General features: G+C 42.9%; 1 long non-coding RNA gene across 1 annotated transcript; it reads left to right on the forward strand.

Annotated features, from left to right (window-relative positions):
• The first annotated feature begins 2,861 nt into the window (after positions 1-2,861).
• LOC140599058 (uncharacterized) lies at positions 2,862-13,082 on the forward strand. Its single transcript, XR_012001737.1, has 3 exons — positions 2,862-3,025; positions 6,608-6,716; positions 9,082-13,082. It is a non-coding gene; the product is annotated as an uncharacterized lncRNA (long non-coding RNA).
• Positions 13,083-22,099: the final 9,017 nt, after the last annotated feature.

Raw genomic sequence — 22,099 nt, forward strand, 5'->3', positions numbered from 1 at the left:
CCTGCAAACAACACAGGCCTGTAGTGTGCGGTTGCCAGGCAGCAGGGCCCATGCCCTCTGCTGACAGTCACAACAGATTCCTCAAGCCTTGTCAGACCAGTCTGAACAGGACCCAGGACTTTAAACCATGTCCTTTAGTTCCTGCTCTAACCAGGGCTATAAACGGAGATGACCTGGGAAGTTGGTTAAAAAAAAAATTAAAAGGAAGGTATCCTGGGGCTGGATTGAGGATGGCACAAAGTTATGAATGTACTAGATGTCGCTAATGGTAAACTTGTAAGTATTTTATCACAATAGAGGGAGAGAGAAAGAATGATGCACCTGTAACCCCCGAGATCCACAGACCAATCCACCAGACACAAAAAATTGGCCTCTAATTCCAGTAAAGTACAGAGACCTGTAATCACTTCATGAATTGACCGAGATACGTAAATGATGTAAATAGATCATACCTAACAGACAAGAGTATCCCATGTCACACAAGGAACCTTCAGCTTATCAAGGTCAACTGCAAGGGGATATGGGATCTGTCTGATGTCTGAGAAGCAAGTGTGCATGACTTGAATTTGGCTTTCTGGGAATAAGCAAGATGTGACAGGTTTCAACGGTGCCACCTTCTTGGTGCGGTCATCGTCGTGTGGCTCTTCATCGATCAAAGCTGTCTGGCACAGGACTGCCAACTCTTAAGGATGGCATAAAACTTACCAACTGTTCTTGTCCCAAAATTAAAGCCTGGCATTTGCTATTTTTGGCTTCATTCGTTTAAAGAGAAAATGAGAATGTGGTCATTAGAAGGCTTCTGACATAGATCTTCTGCCCTGCGTCGCGGGGTTCCCAATGCAATCTCACTTGGATGGCGACTTCACTGAGACGCTCAAGGACCAGAACAGATGAGAGTCTGTGGGGCAAGAGGTCCCAAGCGCATCTCAGTTTTCTGTAACCATCATCTGCCGAGTGATTGTGCCGAGCCCAGCACTTTGCTAAACTCATCCACAGACGTTATTCCAGTTAATTCTCACAACAGTCCCACGAAGGCAGGTGTTACTATTGTCCGCATGTTACAGGACATGGATCCAAAGCTTGGAGAGATTGACTTTCTCCAAGTTACCTGGCTAATAAGTGACAGAGCCCAGATTAGAACCCAAGATGGTAGGACTCCAAGTCTCAAGCTCTTAACCCCCAGCTCTGCGGCCTATTTCACCTGAGTGGAAAACCACATTTCATCAGTTTTTCTCCACCTCTGGCAGGATTCCTAGCATCTTTGCTCTTCATTTTCAGGAGGAGGCCGGGTCTAACAGTGGCCCTGGGGAGGGCTCTGGGGGTTCCCAGCAAAGTGGTCGCCAACAATGCTGTGCTGTGTGTGAGCACACTGCTCCTCCATCAAGAGGTGGACTCTATTTCTTTGCCTCTTAAATCTGAGGTGGTTTTCTCTGACCAACCCAACATGACAGATGTGACATTCTGGGACTTCAGAGCCCAGCCTCAAGACAACAACAACAAAACCCCGGCAGCCTCGTTGTCACTGTTATGCACAAGGAAATCCAGCTGTACCACTAGAGGGAGGCCACATGGGAAGGGCTCTTGAGAGGAGATGCCACACAGGAGGCCCTCAGAGGGAAACTGAGGCACCTTAGCTGAAGGTCATCAATCACCATGGGCCCCAGACTTTCCAGGTCAGTCTGGCTGCCAGCTGAATCTGCACAGCTATGTGAATAAGCCCAGCCAACACCACAGGGGGTGGAAGGAGGCCCAGTCAACCCATAGAATCATGAAAAACAATGAGTCATTGTTTAAAGTTGCCAAGTTTGGGGATGGATGGTTATGTGATAATTATCTTGGTGTAGGTAGCAACGCATGCCCGGGGGGCACACAGGTCTCTGACTGGAAAGGTGTGCTTTACCTGTGTCCTCCCTGGAAACCTTGGTGGCTGCCCATAAAAATGCTGGGCAAATGGAAAAAGCCTATGTCGGTTTGCTTTGTGTGGGTTTATAGCTCTTTCTAATGTAGTAGAAAGAGCAAGGCCTTTGGGGTTCAAATACTTGGATTAGCATAGTTGGCTCCGCCTCTTTCCAATGAACCACCACGAACAAGACATCTCGCCTCCCTGTGTCTTTCTAAAACCCAGACATAATCTCAACTTTTCACACAAGGTTCTCTTGTGAAGATGCAATGAGATTTACTCCACAAACATTTGCTGAGCTCTTTCAATAAACCTGACGCTACCCATTACACTGTCAGCTCTTAGAGAACAAGCTCTTTGTACTATCACTTTTTTCTAAAGTTCCAAAAATATTTATTGAATGGATGCATTGTGACAGATTCCCGGTGACACAAAGATGAATGCCGAATTGATTTCGGAGAAGCTCAAAGTTAAATGGTAAAGAATGTGTACAAAACGACACCGCGGTATAAAAAAATGTCACTATTATGTAATCTTTTAAATGCAGTGATTCACTAATTCATTAATTACACTCACTAAGTCTCCCACCTCATTCACAGGAGGATTTTGCAGAAGCTTAAAAAAAAAAATCATCATCTATAAAAGGATAAAATGTAACTGAGAGAACCAGGGCAAAGGGAAAATAAAGACCAATAGAATGATTTGTTAATCTCTAACTTCATTGCAACATTGTTTTCAAACCGGTAGTTTCACTTAAGATAATTAATCCATCACTAGTGCCAAGATTTCCAGGAGCAATAAAATCGGTTAAATTAGCCACCTGTAGTTTTGCCTTCAACAGAGCCACCCAGATTTCACTGTAGGTTTCAAATGATTTTAATTTGTAGTAAAGGTCTTGGGGAAACGGTCCCTCCCCCAGTTAGGTTAAGTTGGTTAGTTCAGGCAAGGACGTAACCCTTACGCACATGGCAAGCAGGTGGGAAGCGGTGGAGACTGGCAAGTAAAACCTCAAAAGCAGTTAGTAACTAAAAACTGAGCTTCGGACTCCTGACTCTGTCACTTACTAAACATGTGACCTTGAGCAGGTGACCTTTCTGAGCCTCGGCTTCTCTGTCAATACAACAGGTGAGTAACAGCATTTGCCACGTGAGGTTTTTGTAAGGATTAAATGAGATACTCTGCATTGCATAAGGTCCATTTTCATGAATGTTCGCTGTACGAGTTATCACCATCGTAGCAGAGGGAGGGTGGATGGTGGAAAGGAGAGGGTCTCTGGTTCATGGACAGCCATAATTTTATTGTAAGTCTGAGTAGGTGCATATTAATTACGACGCTTTGGTAGCAAGTGGAATGGAGTTAATTATCGATGGTTTGAAAATTATCGATGTGCTTTTAGAGTTAGCTTGTCAGACCACGTGACCTTCCCCCTCATCTTCCTGAAGCATCCTTCTTTCTGCCTAGGGAGACTAAAATTGTTACAGAGGAGTGCAAAGAGGATGTCCAGCTTCTGGCACTTGAATGTAGGATTTTTCTAGACCACCCTAGCTTTGCAAGACAGACTCTCAAGGGAGGTTTGCATATCTGCCTTCCTCCATCTTCATTTTTCAGGGTCCAGGCTTATAGGGCTCGAAAGAGGAAGTCCTATATCAGGAGGAAAGCCTGCCCTAGAGGTATTGTAGGAGGAAGGATTAAAGGAGGCAAATCAAGTGTTTCGGTGTGAGTCCTGGTTTTCCCTCTCTAGGCTTCAGCAGGAGTCTTGTGCCCTGTTTTCCATTTGGGCCTCTGGGAGGGAGACATCTTGATGGCCGCTCTAAAGCCACAAGCAGAACAATCACACACATCCATTAGATTTGGCAGCTCAGCTCGATCAGTCACAGGCAGTCTTGAGGTGTAGGTTTTCTGAGCTGTTCCCAAGCATTGAGGGCTGCCATAAGCTGGCCATGCTGGAGCAAGGCCTCTCTCCCCAACCCAGAAGTTGGTGGAACCCCGGGGGGTGGGGTGGCCCACTGGCTGGAAGCCAGACAAAGGATGAGGCAGGGGGTCAGCAGTCTGCAGCCAGGAACAACGAAAGGAGACCAAGGGAGCACAGGGAAGAACGGGCCACATCGGATACTTCACCCCTCCGTCGGCCCCTGTCATGTTGCTGAAAGAAGCCCGTTCTGTGTGACCTTGGACAGACCCCTTACCATCCTGGGCCTCTAGCTCCCCATCTGTGAAATGAAGAGGTAGATGGGATAATCTCCAAAGCTCCCTCTTGTCCTGAAATCCTAGGATTCTACAACTCAGTGTCAAACTTTCTCCTAATGCACACACTTTGTAATAATAACACGATTTAATTAAAGTCATAGGTAAACCTGGTATCCCAGGAGAGTTGCAACAGTTATAAGGTTTCATACTTAGTGCGTTTCAGACGCATCCCCTCAACAAAGATGTCCTCTGTCATTATATTCAATATAATGTTAAGTCAAAAAGACTTAACAGAATTAGCAAACTTCTTTTTTGTGAATTGCAAGAGCAGATATTAAAACTCTATATTCCTTACTACTCAGCCATAAAATGCAACAAACTACCGATCTGTGCAACAATATGGACGACTCTCAAAATAATTCTGCTGAGCGAAGGAAACCAGACACAAAAGAGGACATTTCATATGATTCTATTTGATTGAGCTTTCTGTCTATGGTGACAGAAGGCAGATCAGTGGCTGCTTGGGACAGGGGTACCCAGAGGGGATTTACAAAAGGGGCATGAGGAAACTTTTGGGGGTAATGGATATGTTCACAGTCTAGATTGTTCAGTAATGGTCTCATGAGTGTATACATGTGTCAATACTTGGGAAATTTGTGTGCTTTAAATATATGTAGTTTATTGTGTGCCATTTATACTTCAATAAACCAGGGTTTTTAAAAAGATTTTATTTACTTGAGAGAGAGAGAGTAAATGAGAGAGCAAGCATGAGCAGGGAGTGGAGCAGAGGGAGAGGGAGAAATAGACTCCCAGCATGCAGTGGGATATGGGGCTTAACACCAGAAATCCAAGATCATGATCCGAGGTGGAGGCAGACACTTAACCGACTGAGCCACCCAGGGTGTCCCTCAAAAACCTGTTTTTAAAAAGATTAAATTTTACAGAGTAAAAGAAACTTTATATATTCCTTCATTTGTCAGCCTCAGTAGGGAGTTATGCTGAAATTAAAATTCTCTTAGCTATTACACATGAGGAGAAAAAAACAGTGAAATAATATGTCTGTATATATATGATATATAATGTATAATATGTGATATACAAATATATTACAAATTATATTATAAATAATATATAATATATATAAATGTATATTTATATATAATACGTAAAGTGCATGATCAAATAAGGCCTGTCCTTTAGTGGTCACAACACTGAAATCAGATCAACTAGACTTGACTAGGAAAAGTTATCATCCTACAAAGTAACAAGAAGTTAAATCATACCATACTTTTCTAAAATATACACGGTTTGAGGTACTTAAACCTCAAGGATTGGGCAGCCCCGGTGGCCCAGCGATTTGGTGCTGCCTTTGGCCCAGGGCATGATCCTAGAGACCTGGGATCCGGTCCCGTGTTGGGCTTCCTGCATGGAGCCTGCTTCTCCCTCTGCCTGTGTCTCTGCCTCTCTCTCTGTGTGTGTCTCTCATGAATAAATAAATAAAATAAAATAAATAAATGAACCTCAAGGATTTAAGTAATAAAATTATCAGGTGTTTAGGTTTTGCTCAATCAGCACTTAGATGCTGTTTGCTTCCTTTTGGATGCTTTGCCTACAATCAAAGTATGCTATCACCAGTGAGCAGTTATGTCTCATTTATAGTCATCAGGTAGAAACAGCAGATCTTCCACCTTGGGTGTGGCTAGCTGAGAGAAAGCAGAAGAAATGAACACTCACCTTTAAAAGACCAAATGAGGGCAGCCCGCGTGGCTCAGCGGTTTAGTGCCACCTTCAGCCCAGGGCCTTGATCCTGGAGACCCGGGATTGAGTCCCACATTGGGCTCCCTGCATGGAGCCTGCTTCTCCCTCTGCCTGTGTCTCTATGAATAAATAACTTTAAAAAGCCTTTACAAAAAATAAAGGACCAAATGAAAATTCTTAAAGATGATGCTTATCAGTATTGCTTGTGTTCAATTAATTTTAAAGCAATTTCAGAAATTAATATAGAAGTATAATTTGATTTTTTACCTTGCAAATTCCTCATTGTTATGCCTTTTGGTCCTCTTATTCAGAATTTTTTTGTAGAGAGGAAGAGGGCGGGGAAGGAGCAGAGGGAGAGAGAGAATCCTAAGCTGGCTCCACGCCCATTGTGGAGCTCAACCTCTTGACCATGAGATCATGACCTGAGCCAAATTCAAGAGTTGAATGCCTAACCGACTGAGCCACCCAGGCATCCCGAGGAAAAGTTTTTAAGAAGCAAGCACCACAACTCAGAGCGGGAGCATGAGAAAAGCATGTCAGAATAGTGAGAACCAGAAATCCCCTGTTCTGAAGAAATCTGCAGATTTTAAATGATTAGCAGAAGGCCAGCTCGGTTCACATGATGGCATACGCGTTCTTAGTAAAACTTCAAACGGCTCTTTGTTTTCAGGTGTTAGGCTAGTGGGCAACCGAACTAAGGCCATAGCCATTAGATTTCGCTCATGTAAAGGCTCAAGTTGACTTTAGATTCTTCTCTTACAGTGAGACTGTCACAGCCAAGATTTAGGCACATAGTGACTCAACATTTCCAGCTGCATTTCACATTCACTGAAGGACCCCTTCGTTCTGGAGCAGTTGAAAACTTAAACTGGTAAGATCAGTGGCTATCTGTGTTTCATTGCCCTGTCATACCCGAATAGCAGTGGAGAATGAGGTTCAGAATACCAACCAAGGGAATCGAGCCTTCTGGAATATGGATGAGCTAGGAATACTTATGAGATCATTTTACTGGGGATGGTGGGTGGGAAGTTCTGGTGAGAGTGGGTGGGTGTGTGGAGGGCAAGACAAAGTGTTTGTAGTGGACATTTCCTCTCCTGGTGATGGCCATCAGGTTCTACTTTGAGGCAAGCACCCCTCTCCCATCACCAGCCATGTGGTCTGGGTGGGATCAACCCTAGCTCCATTTTAGGATGAGCTGTAATTGGCATAAGCCCCTCTAGGCCCCTTGGTCACCATGGTCTTTCCAAAATAGGCACATAGTACAATCGAAGGCAAGTAGATGCAAGGAGGTATTGGGACATCTGAGGGGAACAGTTTGCTCTCCCTGCAGTGGGAGTATCACAAGAAACTCTCTTCCTCTGAAGAGTCCTGAGAAGGACTACACGCTTGGGCCGCTTAGATTCTGAGCACCTCTTGGGCCCCTGGACAGGTCACCCACTTGTTTAAACTCTACCTTTGCCATAGTTCCCTAGAGAGGGCTTTGCTTCTGCAAATGCGTGTAGGCATCCCACCTTGATGGGAGCAGCTTTTATTCTTTTATTACTTCCAGACCATTTGGGCCCTAGTGAAATAGTAGCAGCTAATTCACAACTGGGTACTTGTTCTGTACAGGCATTATGCTGAGTAATTTATGTGTATCATCTAATTTTCTTGAGGTAGCTACTATTCTTATTCTCATACCTATTTTATGGATGGGAAAGACAAGGGCTAGAAGAGTTAAGAAACTTGCCCATGTTCACACAGGTGGCAAGGTCAGGGCCAGGACTTGAACTCTCCCAGGCCACATGGAAGGGTAGAGGTTACTGCTAAAAATGCTAGTTATTAGTGGGAGAAGCCAGAGAGGCTGGTCTAACATCTCTGAGGCATAGAGAGGCTATAGCTGACATTTCCTCCTCACCAGGAGACAAAAGCAGAAAAACAAACATTGCTTAGCAGCACACATACTTCCATCAGGTTCAATTATATGAAACCCCAGGATCATTTATTTCCGATTAGAAATTTTCCAATGAGCTCCACTTTGGGGGAAAAGAACTGAAATTTCCTCTGCTATGTCACTTTTGCTTTGTCAGTGTGTGTGCTGGATTATGGTCGGTAAGAGGATGGGGGTGGGGCAGGACAGGAGCTGGAAAGGGAGGCTGGATAGAAATGTGGAGGGTCCTGAATGACTCGCTGAAGTCCTGAGTTTTGCACAAGACAGTGTCTTGGACAATTGTCTTAGGGACAAAGGTGAATCCAAGAGGTAACGTGAGTTGAGCTTCAAGGAGGTGGAGTGGGAGCACCCCAATTCTAAAATGGGCAGATCCCACAGCAGAGAATTGCAGAGGCTGGTGCCCAGATCTCCACCTCATGAGAATGGCTTTGGAATTTTGTATCTCTTGCATCATATGTAAACAAATTGATTCATTTGACAAACATTTACTGATGTCGCTATGTGCCATGCACTAAGAGCTATAAGGATAAATAAGAGAGAGTCCCTGTCCTCAGGGAGCTTATAGTTTAACGAAGAAAATAAATATTTGAAAAATAAAATACTATATGCTAAGTGCTAAAATAGAGGTATATGAATAACTCTGACAAAGAAGCTTCAAAAAGATAATATTAGGGCTGAGGCTTGACAGATAAGTGGGGATTTTTCAAGGACATTATAGGAAGGAAAAATTCTAGGCAGAGGAACTGAGGTTTGCAGGCATGTAAAGGAATGTGGTCTGTGCATAGATCAGCATCATTAATTTGTGAGGCTACAGTATAGGATGTCTCAAGGAGGATTTGGTTTGTGGGGGTAAGCAGTATGGGAGAGGCAAAGCCTCAGAACAATTCCGACATCAAAAGGGCATTAACATGGAATGGATTTGTTTCTCTTTTTTAAGTTGGCTGAGAGGTCAGATAACAGGACATAAGTTATGATATATACCAAGGTATGTCAGTCAGTGTATAATTAGGAGAGAGAAATCATATAGTCATTGTAACAGGGAAAGTACAATATAAAGAATTATTAACCCTACAGGGATTTGTGATAATGAATGATTAGTAAGAAGAGAACTCTAAAGAATACAGGATATAATATATATAATATATTATAGATATATTATAATATGATATAACATTATATAATATATTATATCTAATAGCAATTACCCCTAAGGTTGAGTTAGAGCACTGAAGGAAGACCCCTCATGGCCCCTAAGGTCTCTGAGACCTTATTGGATTTTTTTTTTTTTTTTTTTTTTTTTTTTTAGGTAAGCTCCGTATCCAGCATGGAACCCAACATGGGACTTGAACTCATGACCCTGAGATCAAGACCTGAGCTGAGATCAAGAGTTGATGCTGAACCAACTGAACCACCCAGGCTTCCTGAGACCTTACGGGAGAAGGTATGGCCATGGCTCACTGCATGGCAAAGAAGTCTCTGCGGTGCTGCGCCTGTAAAACTTGCTGTAAATCTGCTCTCTGGAGTGGGTGCCATTATAAAACTGCCTGAGAGGGGGACCAGGGGAAACTGGCTGCTGGACCACCATTCACTTCAGGGGCAAGACACTAGAGAAGTCTGCTTCATATAAATCCCAGGTGCTGCAGGAGCCTGCTGTTGAGGGAAACCATACAGGAACTCAAGTATATGGCAGAAACCAGGAAATAAAATCCTTTTCTCCTGCAATGTCTCTCTAGTGCCCTCTGCTGACAAAGCCCCAGTGTCAGCCGATCTGCTGAAGGCCCAGACCCATTTTCACAGAACAGGCCAGAAGGTTGAATTGGAGCTGAAGGGCAATAAATCTAGAACTGGCACCCGAGGACAGGTGAAAATACTTCTGACATACTCTGAGAGAATTATTTTCACACTAAGTTCATGCTTTCAAAGTGTCGTACCTAATAAAATCTTTCTCAGTGGTTAAAAATCTGTCCTGGAAGACTTGTGCCAGCATGCCCCACTTACTAATATGACCTTTGGGGTATTAATATGGGGGAAAGTTGTTTCCATTTGTATTTGCAATCAAAAGTGGCGTCGTGGACCTTATTTTTAAATGGTAGTTAAGAACAGGAGCTTTGGAGTTGACAAATCTGGGTGTGGCCACTTACTGGACTGCCCAGAGCACATAAATATTATCAGACTGCTAATAATAGCTCAAAGACTAATAGCTACTATGTAATAACACTTAAAGTAATTTGCTACATGCTAGGCATAACAATGGCTTTAAAATGTTATTTATTCATCCAGTATTGTGTATCAATATTAATTAAATCTTGGAATTTGGGAAAGAGACCAGTTACAAAGGTCATGAAGTTATATCAATATGGCAGTTAGAGTACAGCGCTCTTTTCCCTATACTTCTGAAACACCTTATTTGTGTACCTATGATGGCAGTTATTTCATTCTCTCTGGCATCATGGTATTATAGGAGATGGTTTTCACAGTGATTTCTTCATGATGAATACTGTTTAGTCATTTTCCTTTTCCCTCCAGACTATTAAAAATTATGTATTTTGCATAATAGGCACTCAGATAATTGTTAAAATGAAATTTTTATTTTGCCAGCAGTCTTTCCTTATTCTTGCATGTCTTGAAATTCTTACAAACTCCTTGTAAAGCTGTAAAGGGAGAAAAAAGGTTTAGCAATCTTGTTTCACAGAAGAAGATTCTTAGACCTGCCTAAGGTCACACAGGTAGTTTAAGGACAGGCTCAGAACTAGGATCTCAGTTTCCTTAATGCGGTTACTCATTTGTCAAAGAGTGATCGAGGTGCCATGCTGGGCTCTATAGTTCTACTAATTAAGTACAAAATCTTTGCTTTCAAAAAGCGGGCACTATACTGGGGGGAGGGGCAAGTAAAAATAATCCTTTGAATACCAAGCGATGTGACAAGGGCACTACAGGGAAATGTGGGCTGATATTGAGCTGATGTCCAAACTAGCATGTTGGCCCAAATACGGAAATGTTTTTATGTCATTGATCAATAGCCTCCTCCCCTGCTATCTTCTCCCAGATATTCCCATGATCCAGAAACTGGCACCCGATGGACAGGTGAAAATACTTCTGACATACTCTGAGAGAATTATTTTCACACTAAGTTCATGCTTTCAAAGTGTCGTACCTAATAAAATCTTTCTCAGTGGTTAAAAATCTGTCCTGGAAGACTTGTGCCAGCATGCCCCACTTACTAATATGACCTTTTGAGTATTAATATGGGGGAAAGCACTAGTATCCAGAACTCTGGATGCACTAATGCACTAGTATCCAGAGCTCTGTTCCAGTTGTTGGCATCAGGCTGATGTTCTGATTGATCATTCCCAAAGCAAAACCAGTTTTTTTAAATACATCTTTTTTTGAAAAAAGATTATTTATTTATTCAGAGAGAGAGAGCGAGACAGAGACAGAGACACAGGCAGAGGGAGAAGCAGGCTCCATGCAGGGAGCCCAACGGAACTCGATCCCAGGTCTCCAGGATCACACCCTGGGACGAAGGCGGCGCTAAACTGCTGCACCACTGGAGCTGCCCTAAATATATCTTTACATATTTTCAATATCCCCCCTGGGAAAATGCATAGAGAGTTAGATTTTGATGAGAATGTAGCTCAGGAGAGGGACCTAATTCTGAACAAAAGATTAAAAAACATTTCAAGAACTGGGAAAAGACTTTCAAAAAATCTAATTATAATATGTTATAGAGAATTAGTAAAATCCATATATTATGTAAGATCATATCATGGAGTAAACTGAGTGAAGGCTATAAAAGACTCTTTTTGCAACTTCTTATGAATCTTTAATTATTTGAAAATAAAAGTTTTTTTTAATGTGAAGGAAGCCTAGGTTGGTATTATTAATTACAAAGATATTCGATATGCCATTGCAAATGGAATTCTGCTTGTGTTTAATTAAAATACACAAATTTTAGTGAAAAAGAAAGATCAAGTCTAAAATGGATCTGAAATATTTCACATCACCAGTTTGCAGTATAACATAGGCACATCTTATGATGGTCAGATATACAGGACTTGGACTTATGAGAGGTCCCTCCTCCTGAGGATCTCCGTCACACATGCCCATTCCCCATGATGCCCATGGCACCTGCTACATGGCCCATTCCTGGAAATATAGATCGCCGGGTAGTCCTGGGAAACACTGATTCACAGCTGCCATCATCACTTCCCTCAGCCATCACTCGGAGAACTTGGTCAGGAAGGTTCTAGAATCTTCCCCTTTGCGCAAACTGGAAGTATTTGGTTCAAGCAAGGACATAGTCATTATCCTTAAACTCTCCCAAACCAAAGGCAGACTTCACCACACAGATGAGGCATGATAGTCCACAGGACTTCCCCTTTACTCTCTGAGCAGTCTAACTGAAATTACTAGAATTTTAGAAAGCCATTTCTCCTTCTTCTTCAAAGTCACAGGATGGGTAAAGACAAGCTCAGTTTGCATTACTAGACAGAACACGAAATCTCAGTCTGTGGCATCAGCATGCAGATTTAAAGTGATCTGCATAGCTTTCTTAGAGATCAGTGGGTGGATGTTTGCCTTATATAAAAATAAATAAAGAGCCCATTATGGTGAGTTTCCCAAAACCAGAGTCAGCTCCAAAGGCAACTCCAGAAGCTAAAACAAAGGACAGCTCCCTTGGATGAAATGACTTTACACACAGCACACACATACACACACACACACACACATCTACACACACAATTGTGCACATACACTTACATATTTGATATTTGAGTCTAAGATTTTACTTACTTTACATACACATATATATGTTTTAGTTCTTTGGTACCCCACAAGAAAATAAAATAGCTCAACATAAACACACAGCCACAAATGAAATTAAACTTTAAGAATATCTTTTTACCCCTCCTCTCAGTGCATGTAAATACACATGAACAAACACATATAGTCGCTCTAATGCAACCACTAGGTGAGGTGCGTCAAAATCATACATTAAATAGCAAATGAGAAATTCCCTATCTGCCAAAGTGCAGAGGTGTGCTGACCAGAGCAGAGGCTGGGATGAAAATAAGCCATAGAATATTAGCATTAGGAGGTATGTTAGTTGGTCTCCAAAGATGGCCCCAATGTACTACTTTTCCTAGTAGTGACACTTTTGTGTGGTCCCCTCCCACGATAAATCTGGGCTGACCCTGCTATTTGCTTTAACCAGTAGAATGCAGTGGAAGTGATGCTGAACAATAAAAGCATTTGTAACAATCGATTGCTGTATAGAATTTAAAATAAAAGGTATTATATATCTTATTGTCTGTTGTGTCTATTCATTTTTTATAGTGATAAAGTATAAAATACACACCAACACATACAAAAGTGTGTATATCTCACACACACACACATGCATGCATACACACACTTTCCCCCCAGAAAGCTGGTTGTTGAACATTCACCAGCACCATTGGACTTGCCTCATCTCAATGTACCTTCCTGGAGTTGTAATCATCTGGAAAACAACGAAGTCCTCAATCTTTTTACTCTGAAATTCGAAGTTACTAAAATCTAGCAGAGTGGACTGAGGTGGCCCTTCAATTCCTGTGATAGGAAATACAAAGCAATCATTGTGATAAAACTCCCCGTGAGGACAGAAAGAGCCGGGAGCCATGGGCTCGCTTCTGCATCATGCAAAGGAAAATGATGATCTCGAGTCTATGAGAAGCCTTGGCTCAACTTTCGGAAAGGCAAGCTTCAAGAGAACACCCGTGGCAGTGACGCTGAGTTGCCCCACCACAGGGAATTTGGGGTGATCTTGACGTAGAGCACTTTGGCATAAAGACCATGGGCCTCTGTCCCAGGTCTGGCCTGCCAGAGTCTCAGCAGGCAGTGAGATCTAGGCCCCTCGCCCCCGGGGGTGACAGTACTGAGCAGAAACTTCTCTGCACACAGCACAGGTTTCAGCTGAGCAAGCAGGCAGCAGCCCGGAGTACATGCAGGAGGCTTCAGGCTCCAGGAGGTCAGTCTGACTTTCAGCTTCAGAAGCCAAGCTGGGCTAATGCCCCAAGTCCCAGAAGGCTTTTGGCACTAAGTAAAGTTTTAGTGTCAGATGAGATTTATTTTCTAGAGAAGTAGCAGAAGCTTAATTTTAAAACGGAAGAGGGGAGGGGGGGGGGTGAGAGGGAAGGAGAGAAGAAAAAAAAAAAAAACATTTTGCCTGGTCTTTAAAGACCAGCTCTAAGTTGGGTTCAAATGGCCAAGGGCATGACGTTCATCCTTAAAACGGAAGTGGAGTGGGGATGAAAGTTCTCACATAAGACACATCCTGGTAGGTTGCCAAAGGGCAATGTCTTAGCTTTTACTGGAGAGCTTGCGACCCAAGCCAGAGGTGGGGAACTAAACGCAGAGAGTGTTTCCTAAAGGAAGAAGGTACTTTAAAATGTATGGTTATTTATTTATTTATTTATTTAGATTTTATTTATCTATTTGAGAGATAGAACGAGTGGGGGAAGGGGCAGAGGGAGAGGAAGAAGCAGACTCCCTACTGAGCAGGGAGCCCCATTGTGGGACTCAATCCTAGGACCACCCCCCAACCCCCATGACCCCCATGACCCCCCAACCCCACCTTGCTGAAGGCAGACACTCAAACAACTGAGCCACCCATGTGCCTCTGTATGGTCTTTTTAAAGAACTGTTTCCTTGCCCTCCAAATTTGAGGCCCAACCAGGGACAGACTCCGTGTTACTAAGTTCCAGCTGTAGATCTCACCTAAGTCACTTAAACCCTCTGAGTCTCTGTTCTCTCATATTGGTAGAGTAACACCCGCCTCCCTGGAGTATTGTGCAGGTCAAATAAGAATACAGGTGAAGTGCTTGGCATATTGCAAATGGCCAATACGTGGTAGCGGGAATTGTTTCTACTGAGGCCTTTCAGTCAGACTTAGATCAGCTGTGCTTCACACTAGATTTTTTGGTCTATGACCGTGTTCAGCTTTACTTAGGGCTTATTTCTTTAAATGTTTCTCTAAAATTAGGAATTTCTTCCTTAATCGTTTCTACAGAAAAAGTTGTTGAGGATGTTTGACGAGAACAGGCTCCTGGGACTTAGGAAAAACAACCCAGTTTGACGTGTAGCCCTATATAGGTACTATCATTCATCTTTTAAAAATGTTACCTAAATTTCAGGCGTAGTGTGTAGAGGGAGAGAAACAGCCTCTAAAGGACTGTGCAAAGCAAATTTATGAGAACGTGTATATTTGGCGGGGGGGGGGGGGTGTCCCCCTGGTGATTCTGATGTGCTCCCCTAAATATGTATTTGAATGAATGGATTTCCACACCCTAAACCCCACAGTGGAGAATCTCTGGGAGCATGTTCAAATTCTGTTGCCAAGCTGTGCTCACTTGCCCTAATTTCCAGTTAACTTTAGCATGCCCAGAGGGTATGGCACAACACTTTTAGACGTTCTGAGGACTTACCAGACAGATATTTCGTGTCCTAATAGGTCCTTGGCTCTGTCGGGGCTTGCCCTGCCCTCACCTGAGCCAGAGTCCGCACAGGTATTTATGGGTGGCCTCACTTTGTTCCTACAGCCTGTTTGAGGGAAGAGCCCTTTATTTAAGTCCAGCGTCATCTTGACAAGTAGCAGAAGTGGGATTCATTCTGCTCTTTTCACAGGGACTAATATGTTAAGTTAGCATAACTTTGGGTCATTAGCCTCTTCTGAAGACCCTATGGAATTCTTTATAACCCCTTACAGATGTTGGTGCCAGAGTGGGAGTTCCACCTGCAATTGCCAGAGAGTTGGTTTGGCTCTGATTCAAGTGCCACTCCTTTCTAGACTGTGGTTCCTGCATTCTGTTCAGACTGAGCTTCTAGCTTTATTCTGACTCATATGCTAGTGTTCCTGCCTGAAACATGTGACTTCTCCCTCTACTAACAGGCTAGCAGCGAATGATGGCCCACTGTGATTCATGGACATGTGTGATTTTCCCTGGGAACTTCACAAATGTGAGGAGGGAGAGAAATCTGAAGGATACCACAACAATTTCAAATCAACAAAGTTAGGACTTGGGTTTTTTTTTTTTTTTTTGTCTTGTTTTGTTTTTTGTTTGTTTTTAGGTTCAAAACTATTCCCAGAATTCAAGTATCAATGAGGTATGCCAAATTTCACTTCCACAACCCTTCCCAAACGTTCTCAGGAAAACCGTGGAAACAGTTTGAATCCCTGCTAGTCAATTAGGTAAGGGCCTGGAGTAATAAGATTAGGGGTTATTGGTATATTAAGGGTATAGGTATTGGGATGTTGTGACTTCATTTATGTAACCCAGCCTGTGAAACCTGAGACCTAGGAGTTATTGGCAGTACTACGTCACTGTTGTTCTGATCCAGTTGTCTATGCCTGGCAGCCCTTGGGTGTTTCAAGCACTATCACTATTTCTTAGTGGAGCCCGACACCTGATTATATCACTGCTGAGACTTCACAATCCAAACCCCAACAATTCCATGGTGATGTAGCTTTAGGCTAGCCTCCAATTTTACTGGACTTAGCAGAAATATCCTCCCATTCACAAGGGAGCACTACTTTGTGCTAGGCTCCTGAAAGGGATGCTCCATAGTAAAGATTTCTAGGCTCCATGGAATATTCTCTGGGACTAAGCTTGACGTCATTCAAATTAAGACCTGACCCTCACACCACCCCATGCTGAATATATTGAGGCCACTGGTGTCAAGCTGATACTGCCTAGAGTGAGGGGGGCCAACCCCTCCGTCCATTAGCCCAGAGTCTGACGTCTTCCAGGAGATGGTTGGGACTAATCCACTCCACACTCCCCATTCCTGTTTCCCTTGCTACGTTAGTCACTGGTTTTCTATCACATCCGTGGTCTGGAAGTATGGTCCTTGAATCAGAGCATCCACATCATTTGTAACACAACTTGTAATACAAATTCTCAGGCTCCACCCAGATCCACTCCACCATAAACTCTGAGAATGGGTCCTAGCAATCTGTGTTGTAACAAGCCCTCCCCCGTGCTTCTCATGCATATGAAAGTTGGGAATGACCTCACTGGAACACCATTCCTATATACTCCATATTTCTCTGTTCCCCGTCCCCTCATTGCTTTCCAGTGTACCTTGTGGAGTAGCTGCTCCATGATCAGTAGAGTCTCCTTCACCCTCCACATCTTCCAGGAGTGTTCTCCATACCTTCTTGCATTACCTGAAACCTGTTCTCTTCTAGAGCAGCCCTCTGTGGTGGTGGATATGCATTCATACCTTTTTACTGCAGGATAGGCTCTTGTCTTTCTTCCTCTCCATTAGAATTTCTAAACCATTACTTCTTCCCCACCCTCTCATAAAAACGCCTACATTGAGGCTCATGCTCTGTGCTTATACCACCCTGCCCCCTTCTCATCGTTCAAGTCTTTTGTACCAGGCTCATCCTGGGTCACTTTGAAGTCCATTGGGTTGGCTAAAACCTGAGCCTCTCAAACTCTTGACCACCTTATCTCCAATGACCTTCTTCCTGGTCCTCTAACATGGACTCCCACAGTATACACAGAACCTGTGCCCCATGGAAACCGCTTTCGTTCTAAAATCAGAAACACAAGCATCACATTCCTGACCACAAATGCTTGCATTATAGTCTACTTGACTAGCTTGTTCCCATTATGAGCATTTTCCAACCTCTTTTGGGTATCTAATTCTAAACGTTCCCCTTGAACTCTCTTTGTATAGTCACCTCCTTTGTTCCCTTCTCAGCTTTGATTGGATGGCCTATCCTTTCAGTCAGTCTTTTGCATAAATCTTCATTTACTTTGTCTTTCTGACCTCCTGTCTCTATTCTGGCAAAATCCCATCATGGTTGACATCAACTATCAATAAATCAGATATTGAATGAGCACCAACTTCATGACGGGTACTTTCATAGGCACTTAAGAAAGATGTAAAATGGATAAGTCAGATCATGGCCCTGGCCGTGTGGAGTTTGTCCTCTATTGGAGGGTGGATGGGGGTGAAAAAAACAGGCAGACAGGTATTCAATATATGTCAGGATCATGGTAAGTGCTTCCAGGAAAAATAAGTGCCAAGAAGGGAGATGGAAAGTAATGGGAGTGGGAGGATGGGGAGAGGAGGGCAGTGCTATTCTAGGCACCATGGTCTGAAAAGGCATTATGAGGAGGTGACTTTTGAGCAGAGACCTGAATGAGGTGAGAACCAAGGGATGGGAGGAGACTCCACAGAACAGCAGGTGCAAAGATCCTGGAGTAGGCATGTGTTTGGTGCAAGGTGACAGCATGACCAACATGCAGAGAGTAGTCGAAGATGAGGGGGGGAAGATCCTTAGAGGATACACCATGAAGGTCTTATAGATCCAAATGAGGACTTGGAAGTTTGATTGTTCCTAAGAAGCCTGAGGAGTTTTATGCCTTTAACGGAAATGGTCTGACTTCCCTTGGAAAAGATCACTCTGGAGACTGTGTAGAAACTATGCTGTGGCGAAGGAATGGATGGAGCTGGACACATAAGGGAATTCTGCTGTGGTCCAACTTGGAGATGAAGGTGTAACCATAGACTTTCTCTATACTTTTCTCTGAAAGTGTAGTCCCTGAACCAGCATCATCCACATCATCTGGAAATTTCTAATGCAAATTCCCAGGCCCTACCACACTCATCTACCCACATTTATTAAGCCCTTGATCCTCACCCTTACAAAGACCCTCATCTGCAGAAAATAACTCTCATTTCATACTTCACAGGGCGGGGGGTGGCGGGGAAATAAAGGAATCTATCATGGAAGAATTTTTCCCTTTCTGCCTACCGTCTCTATAAAGTTATCTCCTTCCAGTCTATTCATACTAAAGAGGTATCCCTCCTTCTAACTGTGGCCTCTCCATTTTATTTGTGTTTATGGTTCATGCATGCTCAGGTCTCTGCCAACATGTTAAAAGTAATTTACCCCATCTCTATCTCCAGCCATCATTCTGTCCAAAGCCAAACAAAGCTCTTGGAAGAGCATTCATTCTCTCTCTCCTCTAATTCTCCTGCCCTCCTCAACCTACTTGAACCTTTGATTCCCACTACACTGAAAGATTCCTCACCAGGTTCCCAATGACTCTTGCTGCTAAAACCCATAGAAAACATTGAGCCATGTCACACAGGTATGCCTGTACTTTATGTTAAATTATTGGAATACATCTGAACCAGTTTTATAAGGAGCTGCCATCCCAACCCCACCCCAGTATATCTTCTCTCTCCCTGTTTCAGATACTCCTCCTTTTTTTTTTTAAAAGATTTTATTTATTTATTATGAGTGAGAGAGAGAGGCAAAGACACAGGCAGAGGGAGAAGCAGACTCCATTCAGAACCTCCTCCTTAGATCCCCATCATCTAGTAACTGAGCGGTTAATGCCAAACACAGCAAGGATCCTCCTCCCCTGACTCCCCTATCAGGCTAACTCCATTCTGATTGGTTTGTCTGTTATATTTTTTAGTATAACCCGTATCAGCTAAAATCAATAAATACTCTAGACTTCTTCTTTACTGTTCAGGATCATTTAACACAGTCAACTATCTGAGACAGTCTCTTCCGTTGATCTCTGTGATACCACACTCTTGATTTTCTTCCTGACTTTCCCTATTGACATAACCTTTAAATGTTGATATTGTCCTGGATCCTCTTCTCTTTAGTATCTCAATAGATTTCACTTATTCTCACCTCATGCTTTCCATTACCCTTTGTATATGAATGAATTCCACATTAAATGTTTAATCAAGCCTCTCCTCTGAACTCCAGACCTGACTCAAATACCTGCTTAGCATACCATTTGGATGTCTCATAAAATCTACAAATGTAACATTGCACTTCCTAGCTCCCCATCTGGTCCTTCTGCAGAGATGGTTCTACCTTCCACCCAGATGTACAAATCAGAAAGACAGGAGTCATCTGTAACTCCTCGCTCTCCCTTACCACTCCCTCATATTCCAATAATTACTGTTTCTATTTATCTTTCATTTTTAAAAAAAGATTTTATTTATTTAGAGAGAGAACGCATAAGCAAGGGGAGGCACGGGGGGGAGGGGAGGGAGAGAGAGAATGCTAAGCAGACTCCACAATGAGTGTGGAGCCAGACATGGGGCTCAATCTCACGATTCTGGGATCATGACCTGAGCTGAAATCAAGAATCAAACACTGAACTGACTGGGGCCACACAGGTAACCCCCCACCCCCATTTAGTCTCTTTCTAACCTACATGGGTATATATTAAATTCATTCCGTTTGCTTCCATATACCCTCCAGTCTCTGGTTCAAGCCACCATCACCTCTCACCTCACTGATTATAGTGGCTTCTTGTACTCCTGCATCCATATTTGCTTCCCTCCATTCCATTTTCTCTAAAATAGCCAGAGTGATCTTTTACAAAATGCAAATCTGATTAAACCAATATATCCTGTTTCACTCCCCTGGGGTTCAAAATGAGGTCACATTCCTCTTAATGTTCAAATCAGATGAGTTAGAGCCTTCAGCTTGTCTGCCTGGTGTGATAACTTCAGATTCCAAAGGTTCAAATTGTCTTAATAAATGGAACTGGAAAATATGCTTGTATTCTCTTTGACTGCTTGACTGTCAGCAAAACACCAGACTGTGCTAGTCCTCTGTCCTTGGGTAGTGTTTATCCATTGCAGTGTGATCTGCAGTGACCAGGCACAAATGTCCACCAAAGAGCCCAGGGTAATCCTTATCCAGTGAAAGAAAGTGTTTTGATGGTCTAAGCCCAAGAGTGTTTCAGTTCTGGAAGTAGGGGGCTGGAATCTTCCATTATAAATATCATATTTAGCTCTCATGGCTCAATGCCACAGTAGGCCTGGGACCCAAATGTTAGAGTCCTTCCCTTACACAGCTCTTTTAGTTCATACATATGGACAAGGAGTGATGGTGGGTGTCAGAATCTGCTTACATTTCCCAAGGCAAAATCTTACTGCTTTTATGAATTTGTGCATGCAGACTGATCTGCTCTTGCCCAGGCCTTAGGCCCAAATGCAGATGTTACCAGAGGTCAGCAGCCTGGGCCCCAACACTAATCAGAATGCACCTGAAGCCTAACGAGTTAGGGTATCATCTACTTCTTTCTGAGAAAGAGGATAGTTTTTAACCCAAATGTCCCTGACACTCTCTAATTCCTTCCTTTAGTAGGTGGTCTGACCCTAACTCAAGGTAGAAACACAGGAGAATCCCAAGGGCTATCTTTGCCCTCAATCACATTTAACCAGCCACCAATCCTTGATGATTCTACTTATGAACACCCATAGAATTCAGCTCTGACATGTAGTTGTTAAGTTCTTCTTTGTTCTTTTACCATTTTAATCAGTTCCTATAGGTCACCCTGGCCTGATTTCCAATCTAACCTCCATATTGCATTCATTTATCTTTCTAAAATATAAATCTGATCCTGTCTCTGTTGTGTTTAAAGCTCTTTAATTAATCTCCATTTATCTATTGCAAGGATGGGATTCTTAATCTGAGATGTATGAAGCAGAAGTCAATGGACGGGCATCAGAAGAATTGTGAATGATATGCAAAACTGTATGTGCGCATTTTTCCAATGAGATAGCTCATGTTTTCTGTCAGAGCTTCAGGGGAATATATTTCCATGGAAAACCTAAGATCTACAGTTCAAGCCAAACTGTTTAGCTGGAATGAAAGGGATTTTCAGGACCTGGTCACTGCTTACCTGGCCAGTCTTACCATCTGCATTTCCCTCCCTACCATCCCTCTCCACTTAATACTCCAACAATATAAAACTGCTTATGATTCCTAAAACACACCATACGATTTTATGCCTCTGTGTGCTTTTGCGCATACTGCTCCCTCTGCCTGCAATGCCTCTTTCCTTTATTTGCTCTTGTCTGCTTGTAAAATCCATCTTTCAAAAATCCAGCTCTGGCAACATTTTCAGAGAGCCTTCCCTGGTTCCTCCTATACAGAGTTAACCACTCTGACTTGTGAGCCATCTCTCTTTCTTGTACAGGCTTCTGGTTTTGCCCAGATTTGTGTCCATAAGAAAGTGAAATCTTTTAAGGAGACATTTATATTAAAGTATAACATACATACAGAAATCTGCAAACTGTTTTAGTGTGCAGCAGCTCAATAATTTTTACAAAGTGAATACATCAGTGTAACTGTCACTCTCACATCAAGAAATAGAATATTGTTCTTTCTTTCTCTCTAAAAAAAGAGGTTCAGTCAGTTAGGTATATGATTCTTGATTTCAGCTCAGGTCACCATCTCGGGGTGGTGGAATTGAGCCCCACGTTGGGCTCCATCCTGAGGGTGG

This window comes from Vulpes vulpes, chromosome 5 (genome assembly GCF_048418805.1).
Source record: "Vulpes vulpes isolate BD-2025 chromosome 5, VulVul3, whole genome shotgun sequence".
Lineage (NCBI taxonomy): Eukaryota > Metazoa > Chordata > Mammalia > Carnivora > Canidae > Vulpes > Vulpes vulpes.